This window comes from Lepidothrix coronata, unplaced genomic scaffold, assembly GCF_001604755.1.
Source record: "Lepidothrix coronata isolate B3197 unplaced genomic scaffold, Lepidothrix_coronata-1.0 Scaffold104, whole genome shotgun sequence".
Lineage (NCBI taxonomy): Eukaryota > Metazoa > Chordata > Aves > Passeriformes > Pipridae > Lepidothrix > Lepidothrix coronata.
In genome coordinates, this window is record NW_016690284.1 from 3,148,241 (window position 1) to 3,169,677 (window position 21,437).

General features: G+C 39.9%; 1 long non-coding RNA gene across 1 annotated transcript in view; it reads left to right on the plus strand.

The window, feature by feature from the left end:
* Positions 1-947: 947 nt before the first annotated feature.
* Positions 948-21,437, plus strand: part of LOC108501576 — a 36,388-nt gene continuing 15,898 nt past the window's right edge. The window contains exons 1-2 of the long non-coding RNA XR_001876225.1: positions 948-1,126; positions 13,928-14,059. This is a non-coding gene — a long non-coding RNA (uncharacterized LOC108501576). The remainder of the gene's footprint in view (positions 1,127-13,927; positions 14,060-21,437) is intronic.

Consider the following 21,437-nt stretch of genomic DNA (forward strand, 5'->3'; position numbering starts at 1 on the left):
TAGCAAGGTGATAACGTATCCTGGGCAGATAACAGGATTTGTGCTTTTGTCTGTGCTAGCAACTACAGACAGGCACTGGTGAAAAAACACAGAATTACAACTCTGAAATGTGTTTCCCAGTTGCAACTATTTTATAGTCAGAACAGCAAAAGAAATATAGCACCGTACACCGAAGACAGCTAACAAAAGTCCCTACCTAATCCCATGCTGTACCTATGAATATTAATGTGCTCTCTTTCATCCAAACAACCTCAATCTCACAAACACTGGTGAACAATGCTTTTATTTTCATGTGTTAGGAACAGCATGGCATAACTTGCCTGTGGCTTCATTCAGCTGGTTCTTGTTTAGGACATTATGCTTTTGTCACTAAATGAAAATTGCCTACTACTATCAGTTCATCCAATAGATATAAATGTAAATAGAGGGACAAAACCAAACAAAAGCTCCCACATCCATGCTTTGGGTTGGTGGCTAGATAAACTCATGATGCATTTTTCAATTCTCCTCTGTCTAGCAGTGAATTTGAACCCTTCAACCTTGCTGTAAAACCTCAGTTCCTGATGTAAAAGGTCATTAGAAGCCCTTATTGTTGCAGAAGACCAATACATCTTGGTGGATAGTCCTAGGAGGAGCAGGAACCTTGCTCCAGATAATGAGGACCTGTCTCAGATGTTTTTCCTATAAGTTGTCCAGTATTCATTTTACTGCAAGGGTCTGGAAGTATATCAGCAAGTGCTGTTCAGCACCTTCTATTCTATTTTCTCACTGATCTCCATTTCTGTTTCCTGGTCGAATGGGGTCTGTCTGTCTGTGAGTATTCTTGTGTGGAATAGTGACAGTCTTGACTGTGGGGGTGTCATAGAGGCGTACACCAGAGTGCCAGCAATTGGAGAGACTGGGGTGTCTGCATGTTGTCTGGGTGCGTGTGTCAGTGTATTCAATTGCTAGCAAACATCAAGCTGGACTAGTGGTAAATAGGTTGAGAGGTCTGGGAGCTGTGTATTGGGGTGGGCCTAATTGTGGGCTGGGTATCACTGAGACCAGAAGGTCTGAGAGTTGTTTACTGGACTGGTCATAGATCCAAGCCAGCTACTTCAGGACCAGAGGTCTGAGATGGGTAAAGGTAAGTTCCACCACTCTGAACCAGCTACCAGCAATAGATGTTTGTGTGTGTATGAGTGTGCATGAAGCAACTTGGAGACAATTGGGTTCAAAGCTACTGCAGATGTATATCTAAGGCCAGTTACTGTAGGGATCCATATTGAATATATACATATATATGTATATTGAATATATATATGCCTATATATTTATATATTTTCCACTAACAGACTTTCACACTGATCAGAAACAGAGGGAACAGGATGAGAATATTAATGTTGTCTATGTTTTTGTAAATGCCTTTTCTTCTGTCAGTGAGGCTGGCCATGTGTTCTTGTATACATGTATTGTGCTATGTCTAAATGTGAGCCTTCCTACTCACTTGCCCTGGGGACAAGGGACTTCCTCACCACTGTTAGCCTTCTAGAATCAGCAGCTCTCAGTACATACTAGCAAAATCTTACACTATTAGAACATAGACATGCGGACCTTGAAGTAACATCCTTGCCATCTTACACTTGGGAAAGTTGAGGCAGAAAAAGGAAACATAAGCCAATTTACCTGGTGGGCCAAAGGCAGATCACCTGTGGTTTTGATCTGCTATAAAAGTGAGAGTCACCACTCAAAGACAGTGAATAAAACAGAGCATCTCTGAGCTCAGGATGCTGTAAGCGAAGAGGAGTGGAGAGGAACAAAAGTCTTCCAGCTCAAGTAGCAAGATGTCTGTGAGAGGAAAGAGTTTGTAAATATTGAACACACCTCACTTCTGCAGGGAGAGATTAATACTTTGAGAAATATTCAAAGTGAAGACATGGCAAGTTTTATACTACTTGTCCCAAATCAAATCAAAGAAACAAACAGAACCAGGATGCTTCTCTTCAAGAGAGTGTTGTATCTTAGGCTGATAGGCTATAACCCATAGGGTACAGTAAATACTATAATAACACATATTTTATCATATCTTGTTCTTTAATTGTCTTTCACTCTATATAGTTTTCCATTCTATCCTCTGCCTTCTCCAAATCTAAATATAAATTAGCCACATACTAAAGAAAGGCATTCTAGCATTTAGCATTAAAGTCTTTAAGACAGACCACAGTGCAATTAAACTATTGTGTTGCTTGAGGTGCAGAACAACTTGGCATGGGGTTTTTCTTATACTTCACACTTTGCTTGTGTCAAGAAACAATGCCAAATGGCAACACATGAAGTCTGTAGATGGTGGCTAAATATATCTTATTGAGGCTAGTCTGCAGATCCTGCTTCCTTGCTTCAAGCACCACAAAGCAAGCCAGAAGCTATGCAAAAGCAGGATGCCTGTGTCAGACTAATCCTAGAGAGATTTCCATCCTGAGTATGCTAGTTGGAGGGAAACTTGTTAAGATTATGAGCATTTTGAACTGGCACACATGGGGTATGGTGGAGGAGACAGGAGATAAATCCTGACGTAAACTCTTTTACTGCTAGAGAAAAATACTGTAACTGTTTGGAGACTGCCCTGCCGAGTATCTCTGGATAGCTTTCTTTGAGTGAAAGCCACCTGGAAAATCTTCCTGACTCAGCTGGAGTATGAAAACAACTTGCCAAAACATCAGCTCAAGCTCAGCTAATTGCAATACTAGTTATTAAGCTATTAATGGAAACATAGAGGAGTGAAGTGAAAGGGTCAGGAAGTGTAAGATACAGAAGGTGGATGCTGCCTTCCCTTCCTTTTTTTACAAAGGAATTGTATCATAAACTTCAGAGCACCACATTTGTGCATTTTGTCTTTTTGTGTGTGGTGAGATTTTTAAAAATATTGTATATATATAACTGCATACAAAATAAGAGCATATATGTATATGCTCTTCACGTGTCCGCATAAGAACAAGATCTAATTAACAGCTTGAAGTCTTCTGTGTAATTGCTTGCATTTCAGTAGGAGTTGTTATGACATCATAATTCAATCAAAACAAAATCAAGTTTGATTTTTTTAATGTCATCCGAGTCTGCCTTAATGTGACAGGGACCACTGGAAACAGACATCCTCTTTGAAGGGAAACATGGCCCCTTCTATCTTCTGCATCAAAATCCTGTGACTTGAAGAAGGCGTGCTATGATGACAGCAGCATCACAATTTTCTACTTGATATTTTTGATGGTTTAAATGGCACTAGGGTTTTATTGTCCCAGGTCTCATTCTATGTCTTAGTGATGACAAAGATGAGTTACCCCTGTGTGGATAAAGTTCCTAGCTGGGGAGAAATGTGCATGCAGCCTATCTTTTTTTTGACATTGGTTAGCAGGATCTTTGACAAGCATTCCGATTATTTCCCATGCCTGTTTTGGACAAGTGAATTCCCCATATCATCATAAGTGGATTGTTGCAGTTGCTGGGATATATGTAAAAAGTATGTATAATGAAAATAACTATACCTATGTGATGCATTCAAATAAAATCCTGAGGAATAATGCTGCTCAATTAACAGCAAATAGAAACCAAATGAAGATGATTAAATTTCTGTTTCTTGCTATGAAAGTAGACACTCCTATGCTTCAAATGAACGGTTAAAAGGACTGAGAACACGTCAAGTGTTCTCTAAAGCTATTATGAGCTTTCAAACCAATAGCTGTCTTAGGAAAGACAAGCTAGAATCTTTAATTAAGAGTGAACTGGTGTAATTTCCCAATAAATGGGAACAGAATGATATGCTGCTGTGTAGAACTAAATGATAGCACTACTCCAGACTGGCAAACAGCTCTAGTTGTTTTAAGGGCAGATCCTGGGGAACAGAACTGTATTATAAGTTCATGAGTGCCTGTTCCCTGTGGTACTGTATTATTTGACCAATTAGTGTTCAGAATGGGTCACAAGACACTCTGTTTTAGAATACCTTTTCAGATAGAATATTTTAAGATCTGTGTAAGCAATGCATTAGCTTCCACAGTATGTATATCAATAAAGCCTTCAACAGCTTCACACTTACTTTATAAAGAATGGTAATTTTATTATTTGAAAATGTTCCATAAAAGTATATTCAGTGCTCAGAATTTGTTCAGACAAAAATATTGTTATTTTTTTCTTTCTCCTAAAAAATATCCCTGAAGTTCTTTTACTACCTTACTACTGGCCCATTTTTTACCATTTTTTTCCATTTTAATTAATTTGCTCTGACATAAAATATGCATATATAAATACATACAATAATGAATTCACTCAGAAATCATATTTATTGTACTGTAACTAAAATGAACTGCTCTAGTATCACTTAAATGTTTTCTTCTCCAAGTTGACTGCAAATGTTATGGTATTTTTAGACAATTTGGGAGAAGGTCAATCATGATTAATTTAGGATCGTTAAAGAATGCTGGCAAGGATAGAGTGTGAATTATAAAGAACAACAATCAGGGTATGTGTGGCAGTTTGAGCCACATTAGAAATCCAAAATCCAATTTCCAGACTTCCCCCACCCCTTCCCACAATCTATCCCGACACCGAAGAGAAAACTTTCAGGCCAGAGGCTTCTATAGGGGAAGGGGAAAGCATATATACATTTTATTTACACAAATAAATACTATACAAGCTAAAAGCAACTATATATATATATATATATTGCACTTCTATCAGTCGCTTCAAAGCTTCTCCTTTTAACTTTAGTCCAGCAAAAGCCTTTCAAGGCTGATAGGTAACGCAGTCTCTTGCTCGTGGGAGTGTTTAGGGAACCTGAAACACTCCCTCACCAAACCTCCAGCTGGTTGCTGAAGTCCTTTTTCCTCACAAAGTCCAAGAAGATAGCTTTGAGTCCTTTCTCCTTGGTTCTGTGTCATTTCTGCTGTGTGATCTCTCTCTCTCAGTCTCATACCTCGGTTCTGTAGGCTACTGTAGTTCAGTCAGCTTATCAACGTACATGTCCTGGAATGTTGATTCCTCCACCGAGTTTTCAGCTGTCCTCCGTTTAGATCACGGCAAAGACATCCTCCGGGCCTTTCTCCGGTCCGTCTCCAATTTCACCTGGGATTCTTCTCCCTGGTACCGAGCTGCTTTCGTTATCAGCCCGTCCACTTGACTCTGCTTCAATGCTGAGCCTCTCCTCCCCTCACGGTGGGAGGGTATCGGTGGAGAGGCACGAACAGATTACTCACAGACCAATTTGATTGGCAAAATGTCGGCTTTATTAGAAGAAAGACACTTTATATACTGCCTATTACACTCAGACATGTGATTCTTCTTCACACAGCATTGGATACATAAGGAAAACATACTTTGTTGTCCACTGCTAATTGGACCACAAGAGGTGTCCATATGAGCTGAGGGCATATGTTCACTCTCCTGAAATTCCACCTTAACTTTGGCAGGGAGCCTCCTTTGTTCTAACTTCAACGCCTGTAGCCATATTTAGCTATGCAGTTCTTTTACTGCCTACACCCAGCTATGCCAAGGCAAGGCTCACAGAAACGCAATAGAAATTGTTCACGCACAATCTCTGTTCTCCCAAAAGGAGGGAAAGAAATAGCCCCCCTCTACAGCCTAACTGCAAAAAGTGGGGGGAGGAAGAAGAGGGCTTGGCTGCAAGGCCTGCCTTCTCTCTCTCCCGCTTACCTCAACGGTTGTGAGCCTCTCTCCTCACAACAAACACACTCACTCCAATGCTGCCTCCAACTCTGGCCTAGGCAGAGTTGGGGGGCAAAGGGCTCTCCTTCCCCCCCTGGAGGGGGGAAAGAAGGGGGCCCAGCCACCCCCTAGCCTTCTACACCCACACGCAGCAGACACAGACAAAAATTGCCAATATCTTCCGGTGCTGTGTATATATGATTTTTCAGCAGAAGCAAACAAGACGAGTGGTGATTGGCCCTCCAGGGAACACTGCCCTGGCACCCAATCCCCTCTGAGCCCCCGAACTCTCAGGGGGGCCAATCTCAATCCATGACAGTATGCTAGTGAAAAAAATGAATGAAGCGTGGTGTTCAGTGAATTTGAGTCTGGTTTCAACTTCCATGACCACTCCATCATAACTTCAGTTGCCACCCTTAAGCCTATATTTACCTCAAACTCCCTTTGCGTCCAATTGCCTGCATGTCTACCTGACTGGATGGGAGGGAGCAGGGAGGGGCACTGCTCTGGATGGGAATTCATGCTAAGCTGTTAGAACAGCTATGACCTCTTTAAATACACAGCCGAGCTACAGCCATTCCTCTGGAACAAGCACTAAACTTTGGCTCTCTTCAACTCAATTTTACGTGTATTTTTAGTTTAAATAGATACTTGTTCTCTAGTTTCATTTTTGGGAGAGAAAAATATTAGGGTTTTTTTAAATACCTATTTCTTATCAGCAATTTAGGATAATTGCATTATAAGGGAAAAATATAGTTCTTTCACTACTTTTTCACTAAAGGAGAAAAAAAATTAAATGACCATAAATATCAGAGTTGGGTAGTTCTTCTGGGGCTTTCTTTGGAGGTGTGTTTAAGATACGTGCAAACAGAGGGCTGAAATGTGCTGCCAGGAAATGTGTCCGAGCATGTGGTACTTTGGAGCTTTTGGTTTGAGGGTGGACTGGTAGGAAACTGCTATTTGGATTTGTCTCTTCAATGGAGAATTTATAAGAAGGAAGCAGCTGTGGTTGTATAACTGCTGGCTCATCCACAACTGCAGGTCAGTGGGCGAAGGTGCTAATGGCTTGCCTATTAGTGGGTATTGTGATGTAAACATCCAGGGTGAAATTTCCCACGAAAGGAGGAAAAATTGCTATATGATAGCGGTGCCCATAACAGTAGTGATGTAAAGAATCCTTTACATCACTCCTGTCCCACTGAGCCTTTCCTCTATACACCATACTGTCTCTAATAACAACCTTGAACATGAGATTTCTCAGCTGAAAGGCTCAATATTGTAGTAGGAAAAGGGTCACTGAGTCTGAACTACATCCAGCGAAATCTAACTGCTTAACAAAGGCCTTTTGATGAAAGTTGTTTTCTATATGCAACTGGATCCCTTTTCATTGCCTCTCTTCTACCACCTGCTCAAAGAAATAGGACTCATGTGCACACTCTGAAAATGAAGACTATCAAAATGCTGCAAACTAGCACACCTACAAGCTTTGCAGCTCTGTTGCTGCATAATGAAGAAATTCTTATTTTTTCAATAAGAAATCTGAAAATTTAATAAAAAAGATAAGGGAAATATTTTCTCAGTGTCCTTCATATATAAAGTTTGTCATAAAAGTGTACTGAGATGTTGAAAATATTATTTCCTTTAAAGCTGAACAGTCATTGCACAATGAGGCTACATTTTAACGTGCTTGAATTGGTAATAAACTGCTGAAAAAAATTTAGGGAGCAGGTAGGTTGTGATTATAGTATTTTAGGAGTCTGTGTGTTTGAATTCAACAATCAGACATTCTTACTACACAGAAGAGAATATGATCCTGCACTGGAAGCATTCAATGAGAAGTGAATGTTTTCATTAAAGAAATTCTGAGAACTGATTTACGGGCCTCTGGTTGCACCTCATACTGGAAAAAGGAAACCCTACAAAAAAAGTTGCTTAGAGGGAATTCATTACACTTTCCAAGGGCCATCTAAAAGGTTTTCTTTTAAACTAAATAAATTCTGAACAATAGCATTAATTTTAGCTGCTTCCCCATGTTTTAACTGCTTTGTCCATGTTTAAACTGCTTTGTGACTATATTTTTTTAAGTTTTTGATAGAGCTTTCTGAAGATACAAACTCCTAATGAAAAGACAGATGCTAGACTGATATATTAGATATGTAGGAAAACATCTGGAAGTATCAGTATTTGCAATCTCGGTAAGGTCTGAAGATTTACTCATAAACTGAGATCCTGTTTTACTGAGTACTGTTTAAACACATTGCTGGTCTTTGGGTGGTTGCTAGTAGGGACTTAGATTTATATTAATTAAAGATATTACAAGCAAATGGGTTTAAAATTGTATTCTAAATGGCCCAGAGATATGAAGAAGCAAGTAAAGTGAAAAAAAAACAAACCGGAATTTATGATATCCTTACTTCAGAAAGAAGTCTATCATGTCTAAAGACAACCTACAACACGGCAATTAATATTGTGTATCTGACAAAATTTGTTTCTCAGGAGTAAATATTTTGTATGTAGTTATATAGTGAAATGGGGTCCCGGGCTGGCTGGGTGTGAGTGGTGGGTCCCAGGCTGGCTGGGAATCCCCCGGGAGTCTCCCCCAGGCAGTGCGGGCGCTCTGTGCGCATGGTTCAGGCCTCAGGCGCAGCCGCGATAGGAGAGTGGAGAGAGTGAGGGAGCCTTGCCGGCAGTTGCTGCCGCCCGTGGAGGAGGAGAGAGCAGCTTCGGAGCACACTGAGCTTTGCCGTTCCAGGCTTTGGGTGGGAGGAAGGGGTACAGGGGATGGGAGGGGGGTACAGGGGAGTGGGGGTGGGGGAATAGACGGGAGGGGTATCGTGTGGGCCATCGGGGTCCTCTGATTGGCGGGAGGGAGAGCGGGCCACTCCTGTATGAATTGTCACAGGTGAGCAGTGCGCCTTAAGATACGTGCTAACATAGTGGAGGAAGGATATGGTCAGGGTGGATAGTGGGGTTCCTTTAGAGTGATGGGGGTCCCAGCCAAGCTGGGACCTTGAAAGGCACCCCAGCCTTGGATATGTATGGGGGCCAGAACGGTTGGTCGGTTTGTTTGTCTGTTTGGTTTTGGCTCACCTGCAGCTACTGCCCAGGTTCGGCATGTTCTGGATATATTTGCTTTGCTCTGTTACATACTGAAAGGTTGAGCAGGACAAAGGGTTGTTCCTGGGTATGTCCGGGAGATTGTATATAAATAGGTGATAGTAAAGTAGAAAATGTAAGACTTGCCCAAACCGTTCTAACAGGAATGTAGCCTGTGTAATCCTATGGGGTTGTGAGCTATGCTGGCGATGGTACATGCCTTCGGTAGGATCGCCCACGCCAGACAGGTCAAAACAGCAGGGTCAGACACAACACATCTGTGGGCAGGATGAGCTCGTTAGCCTTCTGGCAGTCATCCTCGGAGAATGACAACTCTAATCCCAAACCTGGGCAGATGGAGCTCGCTTAGCCCCGTAAGGCCATCCATCTAAGAGAAGGTCACTCTAAACAAACCTACGTCCTGAGGACCTCGCTGCCACTGTCCAAGCTTGCTCGGCCCTGGCAGATGAACCTCAGGATTAAAGGGTGGGTTCAGTTCCGTGCATATTGCATCTCACCTAAAAATCCATTGCGCAGGCTTGAAATATAGTGAAACAGTTTGCATTTCCCTTTTCCATGTTAAGATCTGCTTCTGAACAGTTTATCTTCCTAGCATACGTAAATGGACACCGTGTCTGAAGTTGATGATGTGAATAATAAAAAAATGGGAAATATGTATATGTTTACAAACCTGTATCTTATCCAGCAACAAATTAGTTAAGCAAGATCTATAAGCTGTGTTTTGCCTCCCTAAGATGTTCAGGTGAGATAAAAGCTCAAGGTCTTGCTCCAAATGCTCACTGTATTTCGAGAAATTCAAAGACAGAACCAATCTCCTCTGCTGTTTCTTTTCTGTATAACAGACTAAACCAATACCTCCAGTAAAAACACTCCTGCCTGGAGTGGGAGGAAAAAATTAGTGTTGACAGGGAATGAACTAGATAATTTTCAATGCAACATTCCAGAAAACGTATCTACGGAACATGTCCAGTTCCTATTTACTAACCAGAGAACTAGCTGCAGCTGTTTATTATGACTGGTTGTGCCTGTTTGATAGTGTGGAATCATATTGGCATAAAGATAAAAGGGAAGGTGATAGAGAACAGAGTTTAGCCATGCTTTTACCATTAATTAAAGGTAATTTGAGAGAATTAGATATAATTTGTTAAAGAATTCTTTCCAGTAAATGGCAACTCTGATTTCACAATTAAAAGACACTGCTTGCTATGACTTTCAAGGCCATACCTGTGGGGGTAGTGTCCCTCAGTAGACAGATCTAATGCTGCTGTGAAAGACAGGTGTTTTGTTAGGTTTCAGCTATACCCTTTCACACCTGCAAAGCCTTAACGGCAGCAGTGATGCTAATGAGGATCAGGTGCTTTTTCCACTCTCCAGACAAGGAACTGGCATGAGTGTTACTGTATGATATCTGGGAGCCTTTCATTTGTATCTGCAGATGGGCTTTGAGACTTGCCATAAGGTGCTTTTTCAAACTAATAGTGTGGAAAGAAGCTCAGGTCTGGAAGAAAGTTCAGTGGAACAGTCAGGTATGGTCAGACAGGGAAAATGCCAACATCCAAGCTCATGACAAACGAAGATGGTGGCTATGCATAGAGCGGGCAAACAATTTATTTTAAAAAGGGTACTTCAATAATACCATTGTCTATTCTTTTCATACTGGGATCTGAGGCAGAGACCTCAATATACAGAAAGTAGCAATAAAGTAGCTATAAAACCTGCAAAACAGATGTTGAAAAGATGTCATATTAAGCCCAATTGAAGGACCCTTATTCGCTTAAAGTTTGAAAGTTTGCTATTTATTCTGGAAAATAATAATAGATACCTTCAGCAAGGTTTATTTTTAATAAAACAACTGCCTTTATTTGTGATTGCACCTACATAGTTCTAATATTCCATTATGGAACATGAAATTTGTTAAAGGTAATTCCTAACAGAGCAATCTCTCCCACTTTTTTCCTTTGTATTTCCATGTGTTAGTTTTGACGTTCTCCACTCCCTGCAATTTATAACAGTTAAAGAGAAGTTAATAATGGCTCTGAGAAGGGGAAAAAAAAGAAATCTACTGAAAGAGAAAAGAAAGGGGAAAAGGTCTACATTCTCAGCAGGAGCTTAGTTAATTACCTGACTCCTTTGGAGCCACCTGTGGCACATGGCACTACCTCAGTGAAACAATTAGCATTTCTACACTGAGGGGGAAAAAAGAAGAATGGCCAAATACCAAGATGTTTGACACGGTGCTCAACTCTGAAGTCCAAATTTAGCTAGAGCAGACATGAAGGACTGCAGATATAGGGCTTGTTTCTTTCTCTTTGCTTTTTAAATACGACATTCTTGCCCTGAACGGAGAGAGTGAGAGGACAAGAAAGTTTTGTATAAGGTGGAGTTTAGAAAAGCTAAGCTGTGGTGCAGTGCATGTAAAATAGTATTGTGCTGTTCTGTTTATGAATCCTCCTGTACTGAACTCTGATACAGCAAAGAAGCAGAATGACCCTCTGTTCTTTCTTTCCCTGCTCATTTGTTACCGACTTTACTCTCTATTTGGGATGCCTGTGTAGTCCTTGGCCAAAAATTTCTTAGGCCACAATATATATAAAACATTTGAAACCAACAAATCAATCTGCATATACAATCTGAGCATTGTGGATCTACTTCTTTTTTTCCCTGTAAGTCGGTCAGCCTCATCTTGATCCCTGGGATGGTGACAGAGCACCTAGTCCTGGAAATATTTCCAAGCACATAAACAATGAGAAATTATGAGAAAATCATCAGTAGCATGGCTTCACCACAGGAAAATAATGATTGGCCAACTTTACAAACTTCTACAACAAAATGACTGGCCTAGTAGATGACAGGAGAGCAGAGGATGTTGTCTACATGACTTCAGTGAGGCCTTTGACACTGTCACCCATAAGATCCTCTTAGACAAGTTGTTAGTGTTGGGCTGGGTGAAGTCAGTGTTGTGGGTTGAAAACTGGCTGAATATCGAGGCCTGGAGAATGGTGATCAGTGGAACTAGGGCCAGTTGAAGGTCAGTAACAGTGGTGTAAACCAGGGATCAATACTGCGTCCCGTTCTGTTAAATATATTCATTAATAATCTGGCTGATAAGTCAGAATGTATCCTCAGCAAGTTTGCTGCTGACATGAAACTGGAAGGAGTGGCTGATCCTGCTGCAACCCAGAGGGACCTCAACAGCCTAGAGAAATGGGCCTACAGGAACTTAATGAAATTGAGCAAGCAGAAGAGCAAGGTCTTGCCCTTGGGGAGGAATAAGCCAATACAGTACTGTATGCTGGGGAGTGCCCAGCTGGAGAGCAGCTTGGCAGAAAAGGACCTGAGGGTCCTGGTGAACCTGAAATGGAACATGAGGCAACAATGTGCCCTTACAGCAAAGATGGCAGACGGTATTCTGTCTTGCATTAGCAAAAGTACTGCCAGGAGGTTGAGGGAGGAGACCCTTCACTGTACTTCACTCCCCCTGTACTCAGCACTGGTGAGGCCTCATCTCAAATCCTTTCAGTTTAAGGCCCCTCACTACTGGAAAGACATGGGGGTGCTGGAGCATGTCTAGAAGGGCAACAAAGCTGGTGAAGGGTCTGAAGCACAAGTCTTGTGAGATGTTGCTGAGGGAATAGGGATAGTATAGCCTGGAGAAAAAGAGGAGGGGGAGACTTTATTGCTTTCTAGAACTACCTGAAAGGAGGTTGTGGCAAGGTGGGGTTCTTGTTACTTCTCCCAAGGAACAAGTGACAGGACAAGAAGAAACAGCCTCAAATTGTGCCAGGAGAGGTTTAGAATGGAAATTAGGAAATTTCTTGTTGAAAGGGTGGTCAGGCATTGGACAGGTTGCCCAGGGAAGTGGTGGAATCACCATGGCTGGAAGTGTCCAAAATGTGTGTGGATGTGGTGCTGGGGGATATGGTTTAGTGGTAAACGTGGTGGTGCTGGATTGATGGTTGGGTTTGATGATCTTAGAGGTCTTTTTCAACTGTAATGATTCTATGATTCACCTCTCCTCAGCACTGGTGAAGCCACACCTGTAGAGCTGAGTTAATTTCTGGGCTCCTTGGTACAAGAAAGACATGGAGATTGTCCAGGAAAGGGTCACAAAGGTCATGAAGGAACTACATCATCTCTTCTTTGAGTAAAGGCTGAGAGGGCTGGGGACTGTTCAGCCTAGAAAGAGGAAGCTAATCAGGGAAATTATTAGGTATATAAATACCTTAATAGAGAATTCAAAGAAGACAGAAACAGGCCCTTTAAAGTGATAGCACCAGAGGCAATAGACACAAACTGAAACACAGGAATTTCTCTGTGAACACCAGGAAGCACTTCTTCACTGAGGTGACCAAGCACTGTTGCAGGTTGCCCAGAGAGGTTTTGGAATCTCCATAACTGCAGATATTCAGAAGTTGTCTGGACATAGTCCTGGACTGCCTGCTCTGGGTGGTCCTGCTTGAACCAGGCAGTTGGACCTGCTTGAGCAAGACAGATGACCTCCAGAGGTCCCTTCCAACATCAACCATTCTTCTGAATATGTAATTCCACAATTCTGTGATTTTTACCTCATCCTTCTTCTCATCACTAACTTGAACAAGTCATACAGCAGCCACTGTCTTCCTAGCAGTAGAAAAAACCCCAAACAAATGCAAGTGTAGATGCTGTTTATGTTAATGACCTTTGGGACAGCAGTTAACATTGAGAGGGTGGAGTTTTTCTGTAGGAGCTAAAAACTGATTAAATGATATGTCCTTTTCTTCAGTGACCTCTGAATCAAACATTTTCGCACAGACATTGTAACTTCTTTAACTCCAGCCAGCATACATTCTAGGACAAGAAAATGCTCTTATTGAAATTGTTAGAACTATTACTATTAATGTTTGTGTTAGTGCAGCAGTAGTTTTATATATTAGTATTAAAAACCTCTGCAGGGCTATATATTATGTCCTTCTTTTTACTTAAAGTGATATTGTAACTGCTGTCTTTTATAAGAAAGCTTTAGCACCCCAATCTCTGAGAAATATCTATGTTTTTTAGAGAAGATTCAAGAATACATATTTAATGTAGTTTTGAAGTCGAATCCATTAAGAATATTCTCCACAAATTTGTATTTCAGTGAATGTGCCTTTCTGGATCCAGTGACAGAAAAAGAAGAAAATATTGAAAATTCATTGGAAATATGTTCCAATGAATAACCTGCACCAGGATGATTACACTTGGAATGAAACAAAGCAGACAATCAGACCAGGTGCTTTCAATAGTCTTCCATTCTGCAGTATACAGTAATTGTGCTAGGAGTGCAATATATATACTCTATATATACAAATACAAGTGAGACAGCAATCATATATAACTGATTAATTAATATTTTTCTTTGTTTTCAGGTAATTTTATTGTAACAATCTGACATGGTGTTTTATTGTTTTGTGGGTGACTGCACAAAATTATGCAGTATGGAATTATTTGAATGAGCAGAAAATGGAGATACAGAAAGCTTAAAGGTTATGTTTTATCTAGATTTTAGAATGTTAAAACATTTATCTGCATAGCTAAACAACTAATGGTACATTTTTAAAGTATTTCTTATTGTCCCAGTGTCATTTTGGCAATTGAGAACTGACTCATAGATACCCACTCAAAAGACTCTGTGACAAAGCAAACCCTGAAACGGGAAGAGGAATGCTGACCACCTGAAGTGCTAATTCTTCTTGTCCAGCCTGTTTGAAAGCTGTTTGAACCTCTGGTTCAATGGAGTTAATTCACAAATCTTTAGAGAATCTTTATAACTTTTATATAATAATTGTAGAAGTGGAACAAAACTATGAACCACCTAGGGCAATCTTCTTTCTATAACAACTTCTAAGTGTCTCCATGGATGGCATAAATTACTTGCAAGGCACAAAGTCATGGAACAGTTTAACCATGGGAGAAGTCTTTTCCTAATGCCAACTAATAATCAGTTTTGCACCAAGGCATGAGGTTTTCTTGTCTCAGATACAGCATATTTATTCAGTGAACTGACTGAGAGAGTGCCCTTCCTCCCCTTCACTGTTCAAGGGTGACAGTTTGTGGGTCCTATCAAGCAATAGCTTTAATCTCCAAATTGTGTTGACTGTGTATGCAACACCCCTGTGTCCAGGTTTTTTGCCAAGGAGAGACAAAATCTATGTTATGTGTTCTTACCCCAGAAAAAAATGAACTCCCCAGTTCTTCAGTCAATAGCATAAAACACAATTACAAATATTCATACGCACCTAATAGCTGACTTTCATAGGAATGCTTGATTTAGCCCTGAGGTATCTTGCACCTGGACTTCCAAGGGTTTCCTTCTAAAACAAACACTGCAGCTGTTGAGAATAAATTCCACTTGTTCTCGTCATCATTTCCTGATGCTTTCTTCCTTCAATCTCTCCTGTTTGCTTTTTTAACTGCCTGTAATATATTTGAACAAAAGGATAGATGTGAAACCCCTTATTATCTTCCTTTGGGGTTTCTGGATGGGTTAAAATGAAAGAAGTGGCATTGCATGCCTATGTGTCTGAGTTCAAACCTCCCCTGACTAACAGTAAGAATATTGCAGTTTGCAATTATTTTCATTCATGAAAGAGATAAACAAATCTTTCTCATGATGGAGTGCCAGATTCAAAATAATATTTTTGGTCTGGCTTTTTTTTCTTCATATACTTCATATACATATACAGACCCCACATGGTCTGGCCCTTGTGTCTTACTGCAAGTTTGGTAACTGACATCAGCCTCTAACAATGTAGCTAGTATTCCTTGTCCTCACATTCTGTTCCATAATGGATGTAGTTTTCCTTCTTTTATTAATAAAACTTCTGTAGTACTATTTGCTATGTACCCATGTCTAGCTGAAAACTAATGCACAGAATTTTCATGTGAAATGATATTTCAAATGATGACTCCTACTACAGTATCCATCTTTCCTTCAAAAAAATTTATGTAACCAGTGATACTTTTGTTCTTTTTGTTCACTTTGCTGATGCTTGGAAAATGATGTAAGGTTTTGCATTTCTTCTCATGTGCTGGTTATGGCACTGAATTTTGCTGTTTGCAATTGCATGTGAACTTTTACTTGGTTAGTATTTTTTCCTATGATGAGGAGCTCCTAAAGCCTTTCCTTTTAGTTATATTTTGAAGTTATTAAAAGAGTATTCATTGTCAGAACTCTGTTGACCTTCTATAATCTTTGACATCAGACAGATGACTGTTTTATATTGGTTAACGCTAGTTATTCCAGTAGTTATTTCAGACCTGTTCCTTCCAAACCGCACTATTTAACCCTTCAGCTTCATCTTTCTACCTTCTGTTTGATAGAATTTCACTCAGAAGTGTCATATAACTTCTGATAAACCCATTTGTTACAGTTGCCTTCTTAGTCCTCTCTGCAGGAGTTAAATGGAAAATCAGACAGAACTTGAAATTAAAAACTACAAATACATCAAGGCTAGCTCTGAATAGATATTGTCATCTTTTTTTTTAGTGGGACTCTTGTTTGCAAATATAGATGAACCTTTCTTGGTTCATCTGGTTCTTTATAGTGTTAAGTGATCACTCACTGCTTAAGATACTGCAGGATTTAAGCTTTATTCCGATGAGTGAAGGACTTCAGCTCTCTCTGAATAATGAAATCTGCTTTGTATTGCTTCCTCTGAGAAGCTTAACTGTGAGTGTATATCTCCAGCATAAGAGAATATGCCACACCCTGCTCTGTAAAAATTTTTTCAAGAATTAGTGAGCAAGATCATAATCCTTGATATGTTACAGGAGCCAAACTAAACAGAGGTTTGAGATGAATATGCCGAGATCATCTCCCAGTGCGAGAATAGAAGACTTTCAAAATAATCATGATAACAATAATAAGAGTAATGATAGTAACAATAACAACAACAACTCTAATTTTTATTAAAAAAAACAGTGGGACATTTAACTTTTGAAAGAGAAAAATAAAAGATCACAGGGAGACAGAATAGGTTTCTTTAAAAAAAATTAAAAAAAAAAATTAAAAAAGCTTTTCCACTTCCCACTGTGGCCTAGAAGGTAGGTCCCATACTTGTTTTTAATTAGTTTCCATAACCTTCAGAGTTTTGGTAACACTGCATCCTCCTCCAGTCACCGACACATTCTTTCTGTCACATCTGGCTTCCATGGCTGCTCACTCAGCATTTCCTAGAGCACATTTCCTTTCCCTACAGCCCCCAGAAATCCCCTCCCTCACCCTCTAGAGGGGCTCACCTGAATGTTTATCCTAAAAGGAACATAGTGCAAACTGAGAAATAAACAAAACCAACCTACTGTCATCACAGGCCCTTTGCCTATAGTTGAGAGAAGAGAAGCATAAAATTCACAAACACAGTAAATTGCAGCAGTGTTTCATTATGTTCTCTGGGGTCTGCTTTTCACTTCAGGCTATGGGGTTTTTTTTTTGTTTTAAGTCAAAGATTCATGAAATGTGCATTATCCAGTGTAAAGTCAGTTTGGCCTTCAATCCACCTGCTGGATTAAAAGTGTTACCCTTCCAAGTACACAGTTGTTTTTAATTACCCCTTCAATGAAGCTGAACAAACGGCAGTGAGGTCAGACTATCCAGCATGGCTCATAAGTTTTATGAGCTATACTGCACACCACAACAATATGTGCAACCAGCTCTCACATAACAGCACACTAGCTCTCAGCCAGATACTACTTTTACTGCAGATGGTCCTAACTGCATGTCTTGCATGGCTGTTGTGTAAATTAAATATTCACCATTTACATTGTAAGCAATGTAAGCTCCTCCCAAATCTTCGTTCACGAAGCCCAGCTACGATGATGATGATGAATGTAAGCTCCCATTACCATAGCTTTGTCCTAAATTCAAGCAGTGCTTGGTACTTTTCACCTGTAGCATACATGCATTCTGTCATGAGAAATTTAACATTGTCCATGAAAAAGGTAGTCTAAATATTTAGGGACTATAGTGGAAACAGCCTCCTATCCCTTCCACATGGGTTTATTGTGAAGGTAACAAAGACACAGGTTGCTCGTACTTTTTTCCCGGCTCTGTGACATGTTTTGCTTTCAGATGTCAGACTTTTGAAGCTCTCTTTTCCACTCAACATACCTTCTCCATTTCTGTATTTTCATTTCTTGATAAAGTTCTTAGTTATTTGTTCAGCACCAACAGCTTAGGGACATAATTAGTGCTTGAACTGTTCATAGCAGAATGCTTAAGAAAAACAGATGAGCAGCATTGCCAGCAGTTGTTATCTTCCAATCCAGACTTCCATTAGAAAAGTGGTTTTCAAAGTTTCTCTCTATTTTTCATGTAAGAAGTGCTAATAGTGAAATTACTGCTCAAGAGTAAATGTTAATTAGACATGGGCAAAAGAAATCTTTAGGTTTTGCTTTCTCGGGGAAAAAAAAGTGTGTGTAGGGGTAGGTGCATGGGAAGAGAAAGCAAAAAAAAAAAGGAAGGGAGTTTCATTTCCTGCTAGTTCTCACAGCATGGATCAGTGTTTCTTAGTAGTATGGCAATAGTATCCAGAGACTGCAGTTAGGATCAGACCATACTGCTAGGCAATGCATATGCAAGCAGGATACTGCCTGTGTTGAAATAGTGCCACAGGCAATCTCTAAGGTCTTCCCTTGAGGTCCCTCTCAGTAATACACTTCAGAAATCGGACTGTTGCTCCCTTCTCATATAGATGTCCTGGTTTCTATCTCAAGGTTTTGGGATCTGGCTGGGGTGTCCCTGGCACCCAGAGTCAAGGAGGTGGATGATGTCCAATCAGCCAAGATCTCAGAGCAGTAATAAAAATGAAAATATCATATGAAGATGACAAGGGAGAGGGATGGGAAACAGTGAGGGAGAAGAAGTACATTGAATTAATTTGCCTTTTGGAGTTTTGCCCACTGTTTACAGAGATGGTAAGGCAGTTAAAGGAAAAAATGCTGCAAGGATCTAGACAGGGAAACCCACGGGAGAAAGACAGTCTGAAACAGTCTTCCAAATCAGTAAATACAGAAGGCAGCAAAATGCTGAGCTTTTACTGTAATCAATGTCAGCTGCAAGTTGTAACTTCATGCTATTAGTTACAATAGAGCATACTTCCGGAGTGTTACTGTTGTGTTTCTTCTGTTGGCATTAAAATTTCCTCTTTTCCTTTTCCTCCTGCTCCACTCCAGCCCCCACCTTCTGAAACAGGATCAAGTTTCAAACTGCTGTCTGAGACAAAAAAAAAAAAAAAAAAGGAAGGGCCCTAGAAGGGAAAAGGAGCTTGTGGTTTTAAGGGCCTCCTAAGGAATTCTCAGTGTGGACCCCCTCCAACTGCAAATTCTTTATCTGTGAATGCAAACTTTATAGTATCAGTTCTAATGTTATGTCTTTTCAGAAAGGATTAAATCACTATTTAGTCGACAAATTGCCAGACAATTCCTCCTTGAGTAATTTGTACCTCAAACAAGTAATGAGCCAAATGATTTGGAGAGAATCAGAAGGAACCTATAGTTTTAACACTTTGAATCAAAAACAAAGTTCAGTTTGAGGTCTGGGTTAGAGATGTACCCAAACCACTGCCCTTGCTAAAAATAACTCCAAATTTTAGAGATGTTTGATGTAGGTTTTGGCCTGATTTTGGGGTTTGGACTCACTTCAAGTTTGGTTTTTTGTCGTGTCAAATGTGTTGATTTGCAGGAAAAGTAGGGAACATTACTTCTGTAAGCAGGAAAATTTTATGACACATGTAAGTACACAAATTAGCAGGGGTATATTTTTTTTTCTCTGATTCATTCTCAGAGTCAGTAAATCTACTGTGAATTTGAGGAGAGAAGCAAAAAAATTCTAATGGTGTCAATGGAAGAATTTTGTAATAAATAACATTTACACAGCAACAGAGCTGCTAAATGTTCTGTCTTCCACCTAAACTTTTAGCTACATGCACTAGTTGCTTTACAGGACCAGGATGCATGCCAGTCTGTTCTACATCCTGCTGAGAGGTAAAGGAATTCTGATTTTAACGGATATGAAGACTTCTTATCTGTCAACATGCTTTTGCAAGAAATACCAGAATGGACATTTGCAATGATGCAGACCTAAATCATGGGGAACATATGCCTCACCATTTTAATATTCAGGCACAACAAGACCCCAGGATAGGTAGAACTTTGACACATCATATCTTCACCTTGGAAACTGTTAGGTTTGACAGCTACTTCTTGCAGTTTCTGCTACTTACACCAAGTCAAAACAGTTGTTCTGCACTTTCAAGACAGAAAATAAAGGCCAGTTTGACCAGTCTGAGACACTGGAGGTCAGTCTTTTCAAGTGTCTGGAGTCTGGTTCTTTAGCTGGTCTTGCAGACATTAAGAACATTTTGAAAATCTTTCTTAGTCTATCCTAAGTTTGATACTGTCAGAAATACCTTTAGCTAGAAAGAATGCAATTTTTTGAGGCACTTCAATAATATGATACTGATGCACTCATTTATAAAGTAAAGGATTTTTCCCTGTGATAGCTTGCTTTTATTGTAGGATAAGAACCTCTTGTGTCTACAATCAACCATGTAGGTTTTGTATCTGTTTTTCTTCTAGACACATTTTTATACTGTAGCAAATATTAACAAGAAAAAAAGACAGAAAAAACATGCATTTTGTTCAGTTTTTATCTGTGTAAACCCATCTGCAAAACAGTTTACACAAACCAAATGGCAAGAGAGAAATCAAGTAAATAGAATATTCATTTAAAAATTTTACTTCAACTCTGTTGGAGTTCTGTTTTGGTTTTACTTTTTTAAACACAGAAAAATCCCTTTCTTATTGCACATAAAATATTGGTATATGGAGCGGACATGGAAAAAAAAGAGTAGATAGGTCTGCTGGGAAACCTGACTGGTTGAAAGGGCCAAAAACCCCACCAATCTCTTGTGAATAGCTTTTGAGCTGGCACACCTGCTAACAGTGCCTCAAAGCTGGACAGGCAAGATGTACATATTCCTCCTTTTCAGTTGCTCCCCTGCTTGGCTGACTTAATACGGAGGATTTGTGGAGGGATGTTTTTAATGGCAGGATTTCATACGGTAAGAATGTCATGCAGGAAACAAAATTTGGCATGTTGGCAAACGCATTCAGCTCATCTAGATGATTGAAAGCCTGACATGACCAAGATGATGTAGTGTCTTACAATTTTATCTTAAAAACTTAAACTAGCGTGCTGTTGTGAATGTTTCTAGGGATACAATCTCTTTGCCATGCTCTAAATGAAAGATGAAAATGGCAACTGTCAATGATATAAGTGTGAATTTTAGGTAAATCAGAGTTCCTCTTGACACCCTCAAATAGTTTACTGTACTGAACATTTAGAAAATCAAAAGTCCCAAACTAAACTCTGAAACTTTCTGCATATATTTGAAATAGTCTATCCAAATGCCTACAGAAAACTTTACAACTGCTGTTTGGATTTCATAACCCAGTTTATACCTACTGTGTAGATGTCATCACCATATTAGTTAATTCTGAATATCGTCCTAGCGAAGTGTTTTCATTCTTGACTATTTTATATGCCGATATAAACTTGGTTTTATCCTTTTTCCTGTAATGTTACATAGCAATATTCTCATTTCAAAATG